At 56.2% G+C, this 6,289-nt stretch overlaps 1 non-coding gene across 1 annotated transcript; it reads left to right on the top strand.

Moving 5' to 3' along the window:
• The first annotated feature begins 207 nt into the window (after positions 1-207).
• Positions 208-281, top strand: trnat-ugu. The gene has a single exon. It is a non-coding gene; the product is annotated as a tRNA-Thr (tRNA).
• Positions 282-6,289: the final 6,008 nt, after the last annotated feature.

The following is a 6,289-nucleotide window of genomic DNA, read 5'->3' as shown; positions in this document are numbered from 1 at the left end:
CTCTCTCTCATCTTCATTATTATGGTCCATGTTCTTACTGGTGGGTGATAATCGTGGTTATGTGTTATCTTACTGTCTAATATTTGTAGAACTCTGAGGACCTGTCGATGGAATTGTTTAACGTGTCAAATCTAATTGAATTTGTCCGAGAAGGTGAACGGGTTTGGTCTGAGCGGTGAAGTTTTAAAAACAACCTGCCTGCTTATTGGCTCCATGGCTCAGTGGTTAGAGCGTTGGTCTTGTAAACCAGGGGTCCCGGGTTTGATCCTCGCTGGGGGCCTGGAGCCCAGAATTATTTGTAGGGGGCGGCACGGGAGCACAGTGGTTAGCACTGTTGCTTCACAGCGCCAGGGTCCCAGATTCGATTCCCGGCTTGGGTCACTGCCTGTGCGGAGTCTGCACGTTCTCCCCGTGTCTGCGTGGGTTTCCTCCGGGTGCTCCGGTTTCCTCCCACGAGTCCCAACAGACGTGCTGTTGGGTGAATTGGACATTCTGAATTCTCCCTCTGTGTACCCGAACAGGGGCCGGAATGTGGCGACTAGGGGCTTCTCACAGTAACTTCATTGCAGTGTTAATGTAAGGCTACTCGTGACACTAAAGTTTATTATTATTTTTAATGTTTTTATCTCCATTTTCACCTTTTCCTTCAAAATTTCCACCCCACCCACAGACAGTAAACGGTAACAAATACAAAATCATTCCCCTGAACAATAACAACGATCCAATCCTCCCACCACCTCAATCAACGGCCCACCTGCCAATATCTGCATCCAATAAAACAAACCCTCCCACGGTGGAAGCAAAAAACAAAGGAGAAAAAGAAAAAGGAGTCCGGGACCGCCCATGGTCACCATGGAGTCCACTCCCCCCCCCCCCCCCCACCCCACACTCAACACCGTCCAACCTCTGAAAGAGTACCGTACGTGATACCCAAGAGTTGTAAACCCCCCCCGCTCTCCAACTCCTCCCGCCCACTGCCTCTTGTAAAACACCTCCCCCCAACCTCGGTTCCTCCCCCCAACTTTCCACCCCGGCTAGACCACTCGGACCCTGTTCTGCCAGGCTCCGATGGCTGCAGCCCCTCCCCCCACCTCACTCCCGTTCACTGGCCGGCTTAAACCGGCCAGTGCGGAGGCCCCCGCCCGGGTCCCTTTCCCCCTTGCCCGGCCCTAGGAAAGCCCAGAAATCGCCTTTTAGCGCACACACCCCGCATATCCACCTACACCCCAAAGAGCCCTCCCTTCGAGTGAAAGTCCCATCACTTCCCTTGTCCAAATCTATACAACATTGGCTCCTTTAGCCCATACACCCGCACGCAGTGAAACAAAAAAGAAGAAAACACAGTCCTGAGGTTACATCGGCACATGGCCATTTCTCAATTTCTCAGTTCTGCCACAGTCCTTCTGCCTTCGCAAACTCCTCCGCTGCTTCCGCCGTTCCAAAATAAAAGTCCTTGAGCTTATAAGTCACCCTCAGCTTCGCTGGATATACAATGCCGCGCTGCACCTTGCAGCCCGCCTCCTCGCCAGCTCCACCGTAATGTCCTGGTATACACGTATACCAGCTCCAGCCCACTGCACCACCCGCTTCTGCTTAGCCCAGCACAGGACCTTCTCCTTCACACTGTACCTACGGAAGCATAGTCACTACCCTTGGTGGCTCACTCGCCTTTGGTACAGGCCTCCACGACTGATGAGCCCGATCCAGTTCATATCGGGAGGGATCCTCCCCCTCCCCCAATAGTTCCGCCAGCATAGCGGTGTGGTGAATTATATACCTAGTAATTCACACTGTATTGCATTGCATTGTATTATGTCCTTGTGGGCTCTGTCTGTGAGCCGTTGCACGGCTCTGCCCATAGGGGGAGATGAGGAGCTTGTACAGGGCTCCGCCCTTGGCTCCGCCCATGGCCCCTCCCACTACTGGAAGTATAAAGTGCTGCAGCCGTGAGCCTGCTCTCAGTTCATCTCGTCGCAGGCAGGCTCTGTTGTAAGACTATTAAAACCACAGTTTACTTCCAATCGTGTCTCTAGTGAATTGATGGTCACATCAATTTAATAGTTTTAGAAAACTTGGAGAAAACTACTATGGAATCAGTCCTCAAACCTGATCGACTAGAACTCGACCCGCAGGCTGCAGAGGTGAAGGAAATCTTCCCTCACTGGCTTTGATGTTTCAAGGCCTACCTGGCTGAATCAAGCACATCCGTGACTACAGAGGAGCAGAAACTCAGCCTGCTGCACACACGGGTGAGCCATCGTATCTCTACTCAACTTAACTGTACTACCTCGTATACGGAGTTAGCTACAACCATGGAGGTCTCGTTCCGCAGCCTCACCTCGTTCCCCGCAGACCAAGCGACCCCATCGTGGGCCCCCGACTAGCGACTGCCCCAGGCCTGCGCTGCACGGCCACCCACCACTTTGGAGTGCCAGCGTGCCATTTTTGTGGGCAGCCCCAACACCCACGGCAGCACTGCCCGGCCCGCAACGCGACCTGCAGCAGCTGCGGTCGCAAAGGACACTATGCCCGGGTCTGCCTAGCGAATAAATCCCCCTCTCCAAACTCTCCCACAGCCCAGAGCAATCGCTTCCCAAACTCACAGGCCCGCAGGCCCCGAAATGCTGCAGCCTGTCTGCCGACTCCACCCCCACCCGACACGTGAGACTCATGGGGGCCGCCATCTTGGCAACTCTCCTCCACGCGGCCGGCCATGTGCGACTCATGGGGGCCGCCATCTTGGGCTCCATCCTCTTCAACCTCTGAAACTCATCTCGAAGACTACGACCTCAGCAGACAGCCATCACGGGGCCATCCAGCACAGCTGATCGAGCCGCCGACTACCCGCGACTCAGCGCGATCACGTTGGACCAGTCGCGTCCGAAACACCTCCGCAACTCCATGATGACCATTGAAATCAACGGGTACCGGACACCGTGCCTTTTCGACTCCGGGAGCACTGAGAGCTTCGTTCACCCAGACCTGGTAAGACGCTGTTCGCTCCCTATCTTCCCAGCACGGTAAACTATCCCCCTCGCCTTGGGATCGCACTCGGTTCAAATACAAGGGCGCACCGCCGCGACCCTAACGATACAGGGCGCCAGCTACTCTAATTTCCAGCTGTACGTACTCCCCGACCTCTGCGCCCCACTTTTACTGGGACTTGACTTCCAGTGTAACCTCAAAAGCCTCACACTCGGCTTCGGCGGGCCCCTACCTCCACTCACTATCTGCAGTCTAGCGACGCTAAAAATCGACCCCCCTCCACTCTTCGCTAATCTCACTGCTAACTGCAAACCTGTAGCCACTCGCAGCAGGCGGTACAGCCTGCAGGACAGGGTATTTATTAGAGCCAAAGTCCAGCGGCTCCTACGTGAGGGAGTCATAGAGGCCAGTGACAGCCCCTGGAGAGCTCAGGTGGTGCTCGTCAAGACCGGGGAAAAGTTCTGAATGGTGGTTGATTACAGCCAGAACATTAACCGGTTCAGGCACCTCGATGCGTACCCCCTCCCCAGGATTGCAGACATGGTCAATCAGATCGCCTAGTACCGCATCTTCTCCACGGTGGATCTGAAGTCTGCACACCGCCAGCTCCCAATCCGCCCGGAAAGGGATTCCCGGCCCTTTGAACGCCTGAGCATCGATTTCAAAGGGCCACTCCCCTCGACCAATCGAAATGTGTACTTTCTTAACGTCATCGATGAATTCTCCCGCTTCCCCTTTGCCATCCCGTGCCCCGATATGACCTCCCACACAGTCATCAGAGCCCTGCACAGTGTCTTCACCCTGTTCGGGTTCCCCAGCTACGTGCACAGCGACCGGGGTTCGTCCTTCATGAGCGACGAGCTGCGTCAGTACCTGCTCAACAAGGGCATCGCCTCGAGCAGGACTACCGGCTACAACCCCAGGGGGAACGGGCAGGTGGAGAGGGAGAACGCGACGGTCTGGAAGACCGTCCTACTGACCCTCCGGTCCAGGAATCTCCCGACCTCCCACTGGCAACCCCGGAGCTCCGCCGATCCCAGCGGACGACTCGGCCGCCGGACCGGCTCAATCTGTAGACCCATCACCCCCGCCGGACTTGATTTTTTTATTTGTCTTGTGAATTGATGGTCACATCAAGCGGCAAAATACTCAGTCGGCCTCGGCCCTCAAACTCCTTCGGGCAGCCCCACAATCCTCAAATTCTGTCGCCTGAATCTGCTTTCCAGGTCTTCCATTTTTCCTCGCAGATCCTTGTAAATCTCCATCACCTTCCACATCTCCTTCCCCATCGAGGTAAGTTGATCACCATGCTGCAATAATGTCTCCTCCACTTCCTTCAGCGCCTCCCCTTGTGCCCGCACCTCCGCCACTGCGCTCGCCACCGCCGTCATCACCGGGGAAATCTCCTTCCTCCACCAGCACACTCAAACCTCCCTCATCTCCTTCCTCCACCAGCACACTCAAAACCTCCCTCATCTCCTTCCTCCACCAGCACACTCAAAACCTCCCTCATCTCCTTCCTCCACCAGCACACTCAAACCCTCCCTCATCTCCTTCCTCCACCAGCACACTCAAAACCTCCCTCATCTCCTTCCTCCACCAGCACACTCAAACCTCCCTCATCTCCTTCCTCCACCAGCACACTCAAAACCTCCCTCATCTCCTTCCTCCACCAGCACACTCAAACCCTCCCTCATCTCCTTCCTCATTGTCTCCATGTATTTTCTAAACTGCCTTTCGAATTCTGCAGCCATCACCTTAGTTATTTCTTCAGCCGTAAGCAATGCGGCCTCCCCGGTGCTCCAGCCTCCATTTTCCTTGGTGACCCCCCGGTGACCTCTCCACTCCCCGACCGACCTTCAGCTGTGTTTGTAACGGCCGTTTTTTTTTGCTCGCCCTCGACATTTTCCTTCACTGTGCCTCCTCTGTGCCTCCTCTGTGCCTCCTCTGTGCCTCCTCTGTGCCTTCACAGTGCCTTCACTGTGCCTCCTCTGTGCCTTCACTGTGCCTCCTCTGTGCCTCCTCTGTGCCTTCATTGTGCCTTCACTGTGCCTCCTCTGTGCCTCCTCTGTGCCTCCTCTGTGCCTTCACTGTGCCTCCTCTGTGCCTTCACTGTACCTCCTCTGTGCCTCCTCTGTGCCTTCTCTGTGCCTTCACTGTGCCTCCTCTGTGCCTCCTCTGTGCCTCCTCTGTGCCTCCTCTGTGCCTTCACTGTGCCTCCTCTGTGCCTTCACTGTGCCTCCTCTGTGCCTCCTCTGTGCCTTCTCTGTGCCTCCTCTGTGCCTCCTCTGTGCCTCCTCTGTGCCTCCTCTGTGCCTTCACTGTGCCTCCTCTGTGCCTCCTCTGTGCCTCCTCTGTGCCTTCTCTGTGCCTCCTCTGTGCCTCCTCTGTGCCTCCTCTGTGCCTCCTCTGTGCCTTCACTGTGCCTTCACTGTGCCTCCTCTGTGCCTCCTCTGTGCCTTCACTGTGCCTTCACTGTGCCTTCACTGAGCCTCCTCTGTGCCTTCACTGTGCCTCCTCTGTGTCTCCTCTGTGCCTCCTCTGTGCCTTCACTGTGCCTCCTCTGTGCCTCCTCTGTGCCTCCTCTGTGCCTTCACTGTGCCTTCACTGTGCCTCCTCTGTGCCTTCACTGTGCCTTCACTGTGCCTCCTCTGTGCCTTCACTGTGCCTTCACTGTGCCTTCACTGAGCCTCCTCTGTGCCTCCTCTGTGCCTTCACTGTGCCTCCTCTGTGCCTTCACTGTGCCTCCTCTGTGCCTTCACTGTGCCTCCTCTGTGCCTCCTCTGTGCCTCCTCTGTGCCTCCTCTGTGCCTTCACTGTGCCTTCACTGTGCCTCCTCTGTGCCTTCACTGTGCCTCCTCTGTGCCTCCTCTGTGCCTCCTCTGTGCCTCCTCTGTGCCTTCACTGTGCCTTCACTGTGCCTTCACTGTGCCTCCTCTGTGCCTTCACTGTGCCTCCTCTGTGCCTTCACTGTGCCTCCTCTGTGCCTCCTCTGTGCCTTCACTGAGCCTCCTTTGTGCCTCCTCTGTGCCTTCACTGAGCCTCCTCTGTACCTTCACTGTGCCTCCTCTGTGCCTTCACTGTGCCTCCTCTGTGCCTTCACTGTGCCTCCTCTGTGCCTTCACTGTGCCTCCTCTGTGCCTTCACTGTGCCTTCACTGTGCCTTCACTGTGCCTCCTCTGTGCCTCCTCTGTGCGTCCTCTGTGCCTCCTCTGTGCCTTCACTGTGCCTTCACTGTGCCTTCACTGTGCCTCCTCTGTGCCTTCACTGTGCCTCCTCTGTGCCTCCTCTGTGCCTTCACTGT

The sequence above is a fragment of the Scyliorhinus canicula genome, chromosome 31 (genome assembly GCF_902713615.1).
Source record: "Scyliorhinus canicula chromosome 31, sScyCan1.1, whole genome shotgun sequence".
Taxonomy (NCBI): domain Eukaryota; kingdom Metazoa; phylum Chordata; class Chondrichthyes; order Carcharhiniformes; family Scyliorhinidae; genus Scyliorhinus; species Scyliorhinus canicula.
This window is presented reverse-complemented; position numbering and strand designations above follow the sequence as displayed.